The 14,939-nt window shown below is 40.0% G+C and overlaps 1 protein-coding gene across 9 annotated transcripts in view; it reads right to left on the reverse strand.

Moving 5' to 3' along the window:
* The window catches only part of Specc1 (sperm antigen with calponin homology and coiled-coil domains 1), a 315,008-nt gene that overhangs the window by 63,922 nt on the left and 236,147 nt on the right, over positions 1-14,939 (reverse strand). The window lies entirely within an intron of this gene.

A 14,939-nucleotide genomic window follows, 5' to 3' on the forward strand; every position in this document is an offset into this window, starting at 1 on the left:
GGGTTTGAAAACTACAAGATTTAATGATATTTCTTTTGTCTATGTCCACATGTAGTGTCTACTGTGCACTGGTTAATACAACAGGCACCAATTCATTGAAATTAAGTAAGACTGAAAATTCAGTGTCCTGGCCTTCCGGTTTTCTTTTATGTGCTCAATAGCCCCATGTGGCCTGTTGCTCCTGGACTAGGCAGCTCCTGGATTACCATCATCATAGAAAGTACTATGCCCAGCATACACACCTATATGCAAATGGTGGCACATTCCACATGCTCACCAGGATACACGCAGATGTGGAGAAACAGTCACCGTGAAGAGATGAAGAAACGACATTCTGAAGCCAGACAGCAGGAGATAAATCCTGGCTCTGTCAGTTACTACTGGGATGACTATTACTAAGTAATTATGCCTTAAGTTTCTGTATCCTTTAGATAGATCTGGAACAGATGTCTCACAGGATTGTAGTAGAGATTAAATGCACCAATAATGCGTAAAAGCATTTAGGATAATCTCTGTCACACAGCAAATAGTCAAGGAATGCTAGGTCTACTTTGCATCACCAAGGCCTACTTTATTTTCTTCTAAATGATACATACATACCCATCATCAGGATGGATGTAACAGTCAACTTATGTTGCTTCCAGTCTTTTGTTATTAAAAGCAATGTATAGGGGCTGGGGATATAGCTCAGTGGCATAAGCACCTGCCTTGCAAGCAGGCAGTCGTGAGATCGATCCCTGGTACCGATAAAAAGGAAAAAGACCAAAAAAAAAAAATGTATAATTGTTTTTACATGCACATCTCTATACACATATGGAATAAATTCTAATGGAGTCTGTCAAATTGTCCTTAAAGAGGTTCTTCTACCTCATATTCTGCCCCTTTAAAAGCTGTGACAATTTCCTTACATCATAAGGAACAGGTTCCTCTGTGACTGGCTTATTTCACTTGGCACAGTGCATGCAGCACCACGTGTTGCCCCTCCTGGTCTTGTGTGTACCTTCTCCTGTCCACCTACTCCTACCCTACACTGATTCAGAAGTCTTCCTCTTTCATTCCTAGAAACTCCCAGGGAGGACAGACACCTCAGTCCTCTGGCTGGGAGACTACCAGCTACTGTTACAACAAAAGCCTTACAGACTCTGGGGCTGGGGATGTAGCTCACAGGCACAGTGCCTGCTTGGCAAGCGCAGACTGATTCTTGGCACCAAAAGAAAAAAAAAAAAGACAATCTTACAGACTCTGGAGCCAACTGAATTAGACTCACAATGCCAGCCAGGGTAGAAAGACATAAATCATTAAGATAATCTACAAAGTTTTAGAAAACAACAGGATTTTGGTCATATTATGAGGCTTTACCACTCCAAACTGAGTATTTTTAGGAAGAGAACATTTTTTTCCCCTGACTTTTTTGAGACAGGGTTTTACTATGTAGTTCAGGCTGGCCTTGAACTTACTTTGTAGCCCACGCTGGCTTTAGACTTACAGCAATCCTCCTGCCTCAGCCTCCTGAGTGTTGGGATTACAGGTGTGTGCCACCAAGGCCGGGGGAGAACAAAATTTTAAAGGAAACAGCCCTTCTATATTTGCGCTAATTAAAAAAATCATATATAATAATTGAGGAATTTGTCCTCAGAAGTCCTATTCTGAGACCAAGTTTAATTTATAGGAGACAAATAACCTTCAACCCAATGTTAACCTCTCAATCTTAAAAATATATTTAGTCTCCAAAAACATGAGCCTCTGTGACTAGACTCTTCCTTTTTCCCAACTGAACATTTTATACATAAGAAAATGGAAAAAAAGGGCTCGGTACAGATTCACTTGGGGTTGTTACTATCTAGATAAACTAACAAGCTCCCTGGGAGATGGCTTTTGGTGTCACCCTTTGAGAATACTTAACCCTCACAGACCCAGGGGAGGAAAGAGGGTAAGGATGCTTTAAATCAACCTCAGTTCCTACCTGAGGAAACTTTCCTATAATATTTTATTTAAAAATATTGTTTTATTTCCTAAAGCTGGCATTATATCCAGTATTTCTACACATGAAAATGTGTATATTGACTTTTTAAAAAAATTACCTTTAACTGTTACAAATTTATGGGATACCACCTGATGTTTAACACATGTATATATTCCATTGTTCCAACTAGGGTAAACATATCTAATTCCTCAAATGTTTATCATTTCTCAGTAAATACTCAAAATCCTTTCTTCTAGCTTTCACAAATATATATTGATAGCCAGGCATGGCAGCATATTCCTGTAATCCCAGCACTTGGGAGGCTGAGGCAGGGGAACTGCCACAAATTTAAGGGCAGCCTGAATTACAAAGAGAGACTCTGTCTCAACAAACAAACAAAACAAAAACAAAAAGTGATGTCATCTGCCTCGATGCCTTCACCAAAGCTGAGCTGATGTTGATGTCATGGGCCAAACTTCCAGCACTGTGAGCTAAACAGAACTCTTTTCTTTATGAAGTACTCAAGTCTCATTCACTGTCAGAAAATGGGCTGGCATACCTGGTGACAGACATCTGCTGGCCAAGCCCATGTACAGGGCAGTACACACTTCTCATGTTCTCCAGAAAGTGGCCTTAGCTGTGTCTCCAGCTCTGATTTCTGAGTCCAACAGTGCCAACTCAACCTTTTCTCATAAATGTAACTTCTCTATAGCTATTTGTTAAAATTTTTGTTGTTTGATTGGAAAAGACTGTCTACTGAGCTCAAATTTTACAAAAATTGACTTCAGGTTTAAACTTCACAATTACCCCTACAGGGTATGCAGCTTTCAGGCAAGATTGCATGTATCTTTCTACCTTTTTTAATCCATATACCTTACATGTGCCCATTAGATGACTGGAAATCTGGAAAAAGGAAATCAGTAAGTATGCTACAAACAAAAACAAGATAAAACATATACACAGAGCCATAGGAGAATGTGAACAGGTTACATTTCCCTGCTAGAGGCATTTCAGATTAATTATAAAAGTAAACTAAGAAATATACGTAAAGCAAGTGACCAAAACAGGGTGAAAATGAAGGAAATACGATGACCTCATATAAATAAATGAAAACATTATTAATATAATAAATATGAATTATATCACATATTGACATATCATTATAAATGTAAATATATCAACACTATATTGATATCATAAAATATAAATTTTTTATTCAAAAGGATTAACTAAAGAAAAGCCAAAACCTACCAAGAACGTATAAATGCTAGGAATGTTTATGGTCGAAAATATCTAAAGCAAAAACTCCAGAAACAAAGATTTTGACTAAAATCACAAATCAGATTTGAGACTTCAACAGACTTCACTTAGGATTCAACAGATCAACGGGCCACGAAGCGAGGAACACACTCAACTCAGCACCGTGTGGGGCCCACCGTGGCCTCTGGGACACACAGGCTTTCCAATTGCTACCCAACATTTTCTTTTTAAAAATTAGGTTATCACTGGTTAGTTTGCAGCATGAGACTTTCATTCACAGCAGAAAACATTTTCTTTGGTTTAGAGTTAATCCTGTCACCAAACCTACTCAAAAAAAGGTAGTAAAATACCTACTATATTCTGAAATTAACAAAAAAAGTCAAACCTTACTTCCAAACAAAAAAACTTCATCTATACCTAAACCACACAATGACAAGCCAAAAGCTTCTTTATTACTAACAGAATATAAAGAATGACCAAAGAATGGTATTAAAGAATGACCATAATCAAGTAGAGGTTCCCCCAAAACAATATCCTACAACCAAGTTGGAATTTTACTTCCTGAAATATAGATTTTTACCACTGGAAACCGATCTAAGTTGTTAACTGTATTAGTGGGCTAAAGGAGAAGAAATTATGTTTTGGTTTTTGCTTCTGTAGTGCTGAGACTCAATCCAGAGACCTGCACATGCTAGGCAAGTGCTCTCCTTAGTTTGGGGAGAAAAAAAAAATCATATTTATGTCATTTACATTTCAGTAAATACAAAAAGGGATTTGATATGATTCTTATTTATGGCTTAAAAAATAAACCTCTTGGTAAGTTCAAAAGAAAAGTAAGCTTCCTTTAGTTAACAGATTATTTATGAAAACGCAATACAACAATCATATTTAAAGGTGAGATTAAAAAAAAAGATGAGACATTGAAATATCTGTCTTTATGGAGGCATGCACAGCTAACCTCGGTACTCTGGGAGGCTGACTGCAAATTCAAGCCTGGCCTGGGCAATTTAGTGACAGTGAGAATGTACCTGAAAAAAAATTGTGGGGGAGAGGGTACCGGGGATCAAACTTATGACTGTGCGTTTGCAAGGCAGGCACTTATGCTGCTGAGCTAAATCCCTGGCTAAAAAATATTTTTTAACAGGGCTAAGAATATAGCTTAGTAAAAAAAAAAAATTAAAAAAAATAAACAAAAAAATATATTATATATATATATAGCTTAGTGAGAAGATCTTAAGTTCAACTCCCCTTAAAAAAAGGAAGGATTGGGGAAAAATCTGAGCTACACAAGGATCAAAAAAGGAGGAAGTCAGTGTTGTGGTGTTCACCTACAATCCCAACAACACTCAGGAGGCTGAGGCAGGAGGATCACTGAGCATCTGAGGCCAGCCTGAACTATATAGTGAGATTCTGCCTCTTAAAAAAACCAAACCAGACATAGCACAGGCCTGTAATTCTTGCACTCAGGAGACTGAGGCAGGAGGACTGCCAGCCTGAACTCTACACTGTCTCAAAAACAAAACAGAACAAAAAAACTTTCACAAAACACCCAACTGAAACCAACTGAACCAAACCAATACTGGAAACAACTCTCACAAATTTTGAGGAAAAACAATGACCACACAAATAGAAAATTATATGCAAAATAACTCACAGAAGAAATACATACAAGATTAACAAACTGATGGCAAGTGCTCCACTTCCATCAGTAATGAAAAACAAAGAAACGCCATTTTTTTCTCAGACTGAAAAAGATAAAAAATACTGTTGATTCAGAAGTATAAAGAGTAATTCCACAGAAAATCAACTTGACAATACACTGAAAAATGGAAAGACCAACATACTCTTCTGTGAAGCAAATTCATTTCTACGTACTTATTTTACAAAAACTTAGAACCATTTCACTGCTATTTAGCACAAACATAAAAGGGCGTGATACAATATATACCAGCAAGGCATTTTTACTTGTAAAAATCGAGGTAAAATTCATGAAACAAAAATTTTGCCATTTTAAACTTGCTGAAAGCGTACGGGTCAGCAGGGGCTGTCAGTGCCTTCCCAGTGCTGTGCAGCCATCGCTGCTATCTGGTTCTGGGACAGTTTCATTTCCCCAAAAGCCCGCCTGTAGCTGTTAAGCAGCACTTCACACACCCTCTTCTCCACGGCCCCTGACAATCACTAGTCTGCCTCTTTTCTATGCATTTTCCTGTTCTGCATCTTTCATACAAAAGGAATCATACAAAATGTGGCCTTTCTATCTGTTTTCTTGGTCTCTCAACATAATGTCACAAAGGCCCATTCACGTTGTGCCAGACCTCATGATGGCTACACAAAAAGTCCAGGTCCAATGGACCTGGACTTAGCAGATTCACGGGACTTAGCAGACAGAGTCCTTCTCAGATCTATGATAGTGAAATGACAGAAAACACAACAGGAAAGAGCCACACATGGCAGCACACGCCTATAATTCTAGGTACTAAGAGGCTGAAGGAGGAGGACCATAAATTTGAGGCCAGTCTGTGCAACCAGGTAAGACTGTGTTGCAAAATAAGATTTTAAAAACGGCTGGTGATACAGCTAATGGTAGAATCCTTGCCTAGCGTGTGTGAGGCCCTGAGTTCCATGCTCAGCATCACAAAGAAAATCAGCAAAGGAAAAGAACACACAGAATGAAGTCCAGAGAAAGTAGGCAGAAGCTTCTAAGAGCCCTCTTCAGAGGAATCGGAGGACATGTTTAATCCCTCACCAAGGGGCAGCAACAACATGTGTGCAAGGCTGCCCATCTGGGGAGCTGATGAGTGACTTGGTGCCTAGGGTTTTACTGGGGACTGGCCACATAGGCCGTTCCAGATGTCTAGGAGGTAAGCAGCTATTTAGTATAAACTAGTGTTTGTAAAGACAGCTTAGGCCAGTGAGCCACTCTTATCAAGTAGGGTGGCGGGAATCCTCCTTGAATCCGGGTTTCCCGTATCAGTCACGTGCCAGCCTCGTGAGCAGCCCAGGGACAGCCATCTTGGGTCTGCTACATTCACTCTCTTCTGCACAGTGGCAAAAACACGGCTGCCAACAGCATCTGGTTTTAAACATAGAATAATCTCCCAGTTTGCTTCCAGCATTCTTGGGAAGGGGCTGATGGCCCCACCCTAGACTGTGACAGCTGCTTCTGTGGTCTCTGAGTGTTCCACCTTTTGGTTGGTCTGGGGCTCACTGAGTGAAGAGGAATTGTTTAGGCTGCATATAAAATGATAAAATTAGTGTATATAAGTAATAAAACTTTATTTAAAAAACCTTTTCATTATAACATTAAAAAAGGGCAACAGGAACATAAAACTAGTGGAACCTTATGTGTGTGAAACTAATGCATCCATGGCTATATAGTTCGATGGAGGTGGTTACCCAAGTTTAATAACCAAATAGGCAAACTTCCATGTCTGCTTAATGACAGTAAGTATCTGTCTTCAGAGGCACATGCAAGTGTGGGTAGGTTAAAATATCACAGTTGGTAATCACGGCACCTTACTTAGCAAGTCCAAAAGCACACTTGGGTGGGTGGAAGCCAGCACTCTACTCCTCCCCACTGTCTCCTACGCAGTCCACGTCTGAGTACTGCAGGAGTCCATGGTCAAGTACCAGGAACTGAGTCACGAAAAGAATTACTAAAAATGACATAACAATGTTTATAGTCTCATGCAGATAACTTACTAGCACCCATGCTCATGAGACGAGGCTCCAGCTCCCTACAGGTGAAGGGGTGAGTCTCTCCTCTGCTGTTGTGCAAACCCCCTGGCAGGTCTTTCTGCACTCTTTCACTTGACAGATTTGCACAGAAAGTCATTCTTATGACTCAAAGTTTCCTAGACGAAGTCATGCACACACGCCTGAGAGTGGGCTGGCTGCACTGAAGGGAGGAAACAAACCAGAAGGGAGGATCACTAGGAGAGACTGTGTGTCTACAGCAATTTGGGAAAGAAGGACAAAAGGCTTTTCTTTTTCAGAAAATTCTATCCTTGCATCAGTTGTAAGCCAAGGTCTATGCCATTTAACATATCCTCACAAATCACTGTGTCATAACCTGCAGAGAACCAGAGAAGCTGGGTAAAAAGTGACCTCAACAGAAGTCTAGAAAAACACTCATTTTCTGCTGGAGATCAGTCAGTCTGTCTGCCGGTCTATCTATCTTTTTTTGAGGCAGGGTCTCACTATGTAGCCCAGACTGGCCTCAAACTTGCAGCAAGCCTCTGCCTCAGCCTCCCAATGCCTGTGGGATTTTAGGCATGCATCACCACGCCCAGCTTTGGGAATCTATTTTTGTAATAGAGTCAGGAAAAGGGCTTCTCTGATGAGAGTTGAAAAGAGTATCAAAGAGTTTTCCTTTTTAAAGTTATAGCCCTCAAGGGACTGTCTCAAAAAAAGAAAACACACAGAGCCCCAAAGGGTCTGATATTTCATAGGCTGCTTGCTGTGAGATAAGCATATTTCAGTGGTTATCTGTGAGAATTCAGAGACAAAAAACAGAAGTTGCCTCCAACATGGATGATCTGCCCAGATTCAAAACAAGATGCAGTGTGGGCAACACAAGGCTGTTTTCTTCCTCCAAAAGAGAAAAACCAGATTAAAATCAGGTTTAAAGATGTCATTTTGTCCTTTAGAGATGATGCTACCTGAATTCTTACAATACAAAATTAGAAACCACATAGTCAGACAAAATTTCTTTTTCTTTTTGTCTTTTTCATTTCAAGTAAATCCCTTAGCTGCTAAATCTTGCTTCTTACTATTTGAAAAGTACAAGGCAAAGAGCATTTGAAAAACAAGAAATCTTGCTAGCTTTCTCTGAGGGAGGGGTCAGCAAGTTTTTCTTAAAGAGCCAGATTATAAGGAACTTTGGTTTTATAGGTGATCTGGCCAAAAGGTCTCTGTTGAACTACTGGGGCCTGCAGTCACAGCAAAAACTGCAACGGACAGTATGAATACGAATGGAGGGGCTGCGCTCCAATAAACTACCCACAGAAACACAGTGGCTGGCTAGCTTTGCCTCTAGGCCAGTCAACGGACACTTTATCTACACAAAAGCTTCTATCTTTTGTTCAGACCCACATTATTACCATTTCAAATGGCAAAGGTTTTGATGGTAGAAAATTTTCACTTTTACTATCTTTATAAAATAAGCTGGGAATGGTAGCATAGGTTTGTAACTGCAGCACTTGATAAACAGAGGCAGGTGGATAGCTCAAGAGTGTGAGGCCAGCCTAAATTATATAGTAAAAATCCTGTCACAAACAAACAAACAATAACAAAAGGGACTCTGACAAAGTGAGAAAATTAGGAGTTACATATAGTTTGTGCAAATTAGGATAAGGACATTTTCCTTAGGGTTTTAAAAATCAATCTTCTGTTTGCATCTTAATTTTAGAGGATGCAGTTAAGAAATTACTAGCTTGTTAACTGTCACATGGTTTGGAGTGAGAGAACAAAAACGTGCATGGGACCCAACCCTAAAGCCCATTCCTGGTGTTACAATTCCAAAAGAACATACTTTCCATCGGTATTGCTTTCTACTTTAAATTTTTCTTCTCAGAAAGGATCTGGCTTAATTACTGACTGCAATACATCTTTATGAACTTTTCACTTTAAAGAACGATATAAGAATAAAATTCAATGCAAAGAATGTATTTGGGTTATCAGTCACAACAATAAAATGAAATATGTGTGAATCCCACGTTTCAAATAAAAACGAGAAGCCAACACTTGGCCTGTTTTGCTTGTTTTATTTCAATTATGTCTTAATGTACAATGTAACACATATACTTTTTAAAGTATTACATGTTCATTGTAGAAACTATAAAAAAGAAATAATCACTAATGTTTTTTTTTTTTTTTGGTCTTTTTCGTTTTTATCGGTACCAGGGATCGAACTCACGACTGCCTGCTTGTAAGGCAGGCACTTATGCCGCTGAGCTAAATCCCCAGCCCCTCACTAATGTTTTTTTACAAAAGTGAAACAGTGTTAAGTCTCAGGATCTCCTTTGTTCTCCCTTTTTCCTTGTAACAGACTGAACCCAGGCCTCACACTTAGGCAGGTGCCCACCTGACAGCCATGCTAGTTCGTGCCTTTTGACTTGGCATAGTACACACTCTTTTTCCCTGTGCCTTTGAATTTCCCAAAGTATGATTTTTAGTAAACTATTATATTTATATATACGCACATACCATAATTCATGATTCTATTGTTGGTTTAACAATTCAAATTAAGTTCTTTTAAAGTAATTATAAATAAAACTATAATGAACTTGCTTGTAATTACATCTTTACAGATATCCGTGGTTATTTCTGTGACACAAATACCTACAAATACAATTTAATTCTATGTGAAAGGGCTTTTTGTTTTTTTTTGAGACAGGGTCTTACTATGTAGCTCAGGCTGGCCTCAAACTTTTGGCAATCCTTTTGCCTCAGCCTACAGAGGGATCACAGGTGTACACCATCATGACCAGTGAGTTTCATGATACATACTGTTAAATCTTCCTCTCCAAAGCTGCCATGCACCTGCACTCCTAATAGTAGTGCAGCAGGATTATAATTTTGATTACTTTACTGTTACAAAAAACTAATAGGATAAGTAATGAAACTTCATTTTATTTATTTGATGACCAGTGAGACTGTACAATTTTAACATTCAGTTTAAACAATGTTAATATTTTACTTATAATTGTTTATAGTTATTAATTTAAATAAATCATTTAAACTCACTATACTAAGCTCAAGGATTTGGAGTCCTATGTAGCTTTCAGAGCCTATGACACAGAGAAATTATTCAAAACTCTGGAAAGGCAGGATTATCACTTCCCTTCCCTGGAGATAAATTAAGAAGATTATTAAGAGTATGGTTACATGATTCAGGTAACATATTCTAGTTGGGACAAGGCAAAGGACAAGTACTGTCTCTGCTTTGAGGCTGAGCTCCCACCCAGAAGCCCCATTTCCACCAGAAACGATAAACCCACTATTCAGATGACCAACTCTCGGGTCTCATCTCTATCCACTCCTTATCCCACTCGGCTGTTACTCCCAATTAGCTACTTCTTCATACATCAAGCCTCTTTCTGCCGGGGTCTTTGTGCTCACCGCTCCTTGCCTGAGACTGTACCTCCCCATCTCCACTGTGCTGGGCTGTACTTAACCACTCTCGTCATGCTCCCTCAGACAGGTCTCCCTGGTCCAGAGCGCCCCACACTAATGCTCACCCCTACTTCTCTGCATAGCCCTTGGGCCTATCCCCTGCCTTTTCCGTGCTCTTTCTTTGTTGTCTGCCTCACAACCCTGACCCACCCCTTTGTTGGCAGTCTAGACCTCGCTGCTGAGCACAGCACCTTGCAAACCATCTGCACTCACAGATGTGGATTCAACCAATCTCAGACTGAAAAGAAACTGCACCTGTACTGAACAGTATAGAACTCTTCTCGTCATTATTCCCTACACAACACAGTATGATAAACTACATAGTGTTTCCACTGCATTAGGTAATATAAAATAGATGCTTTAAAGCATATGGAAGGATGTGGACAGTTATATGAAAATACAACACTGTCTTATATAAGGGGCTTGAGCATCCATCAATTTTGGTGTCCTTGAGAAATTTTCAAATCAACCCCTGTGGACACAAAGGGTTGACTGTATATTCTTTGAGTGTGTGTGTATATGATAAGGTTAGTTTAGTGAGCCTTCCTCCCCGCTTTTACCTTGATCTAAAACTAGTCTGGCTATTCCACAGTCAGTAATCACTTGACTGGCTCAGGTCAGCAGTGAAAGTAACCATATGATGATCCTCCGAGAAACTGCCATAAATCCAAACTACTTCTATGTTGACAGCAGCATCCAGTTTTCCTTTTTTAATCCTGGTTTTGGATTAAAACCTGGATTTTGGATTTTAATCCTGGTTTTGGGAATGGAACCCATGGTAGGCAAGGGCTCTACACTGAGCCATGCCACAGCCTCCAGCTCCCAGGACTCTGATGTTAGATGCTGAACAGTTCATTTCTTGCCTTCTGTCTACCATGACCCCTTCTTAGATCCTTTTTAAGCACTGCCCCCGAGCCCATCAAAAGTCTAAAGTGTTTCTTATGCTTGAAATCACTGACCCCAAGCCAGAGAAAACTCTTGAAATTAGGGTAGACACACGGAAACCTCCTTTTTGTTATGTTTTGGTCACTTCCCCTTCCTGAGACAAAATACCCGATAACCACAACTTAAAAGACAGGTTTGTTCTAGCTTCTGACATCAGTCCAAGGTCAGCAGGCTCTAAGTCAGAAGCAGACTAGCAGAGGAGCATGGAAAATGAAAAGGTGCTCAACCCATGGCAGCCAGGAAGCAGGAGAGAAAGGAGGAGCCAGGGGCAAGTGTTACGCCTTCGGAGACCAATCTCTTCTGATCCAGCCCAACCTCCTAACAGCATAGTTAGCTACCAAACTAATCAACTGATGAGTCTACTCATGAGCACAGAAACCCCATGATACAACTGTCTTCCACACATGAGACTTTAAGGGTCATTTCAGACGTAAGCCATAACACCACATAAATGGGAGATTTTACAAGGGCAATGGTTACTGGCAGGGGTTGTTCTTATAATTCTGTTTGTCCTATCTACCACCTTGGCTTTCTGTTCCTTTAGAATTTCTAACTAGTAACTACATTAGAGTTGGACATTTCTCCATCATAAAACAAAACTAGGCACTAATAGGAGACAAGAAAGGGAGGTGTAGGGTTCGCTTGGGCTATAGCTCCCTACCTAGCAGTCAAAGCACCAAGTTCAGGTACAGAGAGTAACTTTTAAGGGCCTTTCTGGATATCTGAATTATTCCAAAGAGTCCCAAGTGTGTCTGAGTTGAGCACAATGTCTAGAAGGATCTCCTCTCCACGGAGAGCCACTTCAGCTTTGGAGAAGGTCTCATTCCATAGAAGGTTCCATTTCAATCCTGGGGCTATCTTAGGACGTGAGACGCTGAGTCTGAAGCTTGGTACTTGGTCTTCTTGCTGCTTACTTCCTAATGCTACTGAGTTCCAGCCAACATCTTGTGTACCTACATTCCACTTGACGTAGTGTATAGTGGTGCATGCCTATAACAGCACTGGGGCTTGAGTCTTGCAAGTTGTAGCTTAGCCTGAGCAACTTACTGAGATTCTGTCTCAAGATAAAAGAGTCAAGAACATACTGCAGTGGTAAGGTCCTCCTTGGCTCTATCCCCAGTACTGCAAAGCAAACAACTGATACAGTAAACAAATTCCAATGGATACAGTTATTCATAGTTTCTTCTTCCATGGTTTCAGTTACCCATAGTCAATTGTGGTTTGGAAATAATAAATAGGAAATTTCATACATATAACTTTTGAGGTACTACATTGCTACAACTTTTTAAAATTTTTGTTCTATTTTACAAGTTACTAGTTACCACTGTTAATCTCTAGCTTTATAATAGGTATGTATATACAGAAAAAAAGTATATACTGTTCACTCAGCACTCCCAAACCCTCTTTACTGCTTTATTTTTCTCCACAGCATCCACTCCCTTCTAATATAATCCATACTTTAATTTTTAAATTATCTGCTAGTGTCCACAGAATGTAAGATCCACAAGAGCCTGCCTCATTTACTGCCAATCCCAGCATCTAAAAGGTTCTCTGGCATTCAGCAGTCCCTCCACAACTCATTACTGAATTAATACTTGAGGAATTTGATGTGGCCCATCAGACAATATTTTGGTGAGGTAAAAAGAAAGTTATTTTAAGTCCAAATACACATGGTTACTGATCTTCCAAAAGACTATAAATCACCTGAGTTTTCAATAATTTACTTTGGAATCCTGATTCTGAGAGAACATGCCTATGAGATATCTTAGACAAACAGGCCTAGACAAAGAATATTTTGTGGGAAGTAAACAAAGGAGACACATATGTTTTATATTCTCTCTAAATTTAACAATGAGTGAAAAATACTCTTCAGGCTAAATGAATTGGGGATCTCATCAAATATCAATGTTTTGAAAACTAATTCATGTTCATGAAAACAACAAAAAACTTGCTTCAGAGAAAATACCACTCTCAGGAGTATAATTGCAAGTATCTTACTATCCCCTCAGCCATCCAATTATACTAACATTACATCACAAGGGCTAATGGCCTGTGACATTTTAAATTGTTTTTTTTTGTAGCCTTCTGATCATTCCCTAAACTCATTTCTGCAGAGGGGAAAGGACAGCACCCAACAGGAACCACACTGCCAGTCCAACCAGAGCCAAGACTTCGTATCTGATTATTCCTTCTGTTTTCTTCAATTTCCCATAACTGTTCCTGTTTTCTTTATGCTGAAACCTCCCATACTAAGCTTTCTCTCGCTTGCTTTTCTGTTTTGCTACCGCAGCTGTCTGGATGATAAGTCAAGCAATGCTGATGGTATTGGATGGTCTCCATTTTAGGAACAGTTTGACCTTTTGGCCGGGGCTGACACTGGATGTACAGAATCGCTCAAAGAATATGGGCCAGAATCGCTCAAAGAAGCAAGTGTGGCCTCTAGGGGCCTCTGCTATCAGTCATGAACCATGACAAGGTTTTTCTTTTTCTCTTTTGTGTGGAACTGCAGATTGAACTCCCTGGCCCTCATATTCATCTCTATCCCTAACCTTTTTGATTTTTTATATTTAGAGACCAGTTCTTGCTAAGTTGCCGAGGTGAGGATTGTAAGAGCGTGCTACCATGTCCAGCTTTTTTCTTTTTGACACAGAAGTCGGCAATGCTAAAATTTGTTTGTATACAAGTTCTTTGTACTATATACAAGTTCTTTGTCAAAGAGATATGTAACTAACATCTTCTCCCAGGATAGCTTGAATTTTCACTCTTTCAGCGAACACTTTTAATTTTAATTAGGCATAATTGCCAGATACTTACATCCCTGAGTAGATTGGGATGTTAAAGACACTGGAGGGCTGTTATGGCGTATGTTTAGATGTACCCCCAAAACCTCACATGGTTATAAGTAGGGAGCTTTGCAGGAGGTTGGATTAGGCTGTGTGAATGTGGATTAAGGGTGTGGGTAACAGAAGCCCCACTGTAGCCCATACTGTAGGTATGGGTGACATCAATCAACCGGTTTGCAGCCTGAACAGAATATAGAGGGACAGAAAAGGTAGGCCTGCTGCTGCTGCTTTGCAATTTCCTGCAATTGGCGCAACCTGTGATGCCAGTACTTGGGAGGCTGGGGCAGTCAAGATCACTGAGAGTTTGGGGCCAGCGTTGTCTACATGATGAGTTCAAGGCCAGCCTGAAATAATAGCAAGATTGTCTCAAAAAACAAAATAAAACAGAAAAGAAAACCACAAAAAGATACTACTACATAGTTACCCAAATGAATGAGCAATAAATACCAATAAATACCAATAGCACCAAGTATTAATGAGAATATAGAGAAATAGACCTTTCATAAATTGCCAGTGGGACATTCACTACACAATTACCTCAGAAATCTGGCACTGCCTACTATACCATATGGCATTCCATGGCAGGAGTCCATTCCTAGGCATGTATCAAACAGGGATGAGACTGTACGCATTTCGGACACATGCACAATTTAAAACAGTCCCGGACTCCACGGAGCTGAGCAGGGTGCCAGCGCCACGCGCGACAGCAACCATGCACCTTCTTCCTGGTGCCAGCCTGCTCGACTCCCGCG

The sequence above is a fragment of the Cavia porcellus genome, unplaced genomic scaffold (assembly GCF_034190915.1).
Source record: "Cavia porcellus strain 051 isolate PalLab524CR breed Dunkin Hartley unplaced genomic scaffold, mCavPor4.1 scaffold_32, whole genome shotgun sequence".
NCBI lineage: Eukaryota > Metazoa > Chordata > Mammalia > Rodentia > Caviidae > Cavia > Cavia porcellus.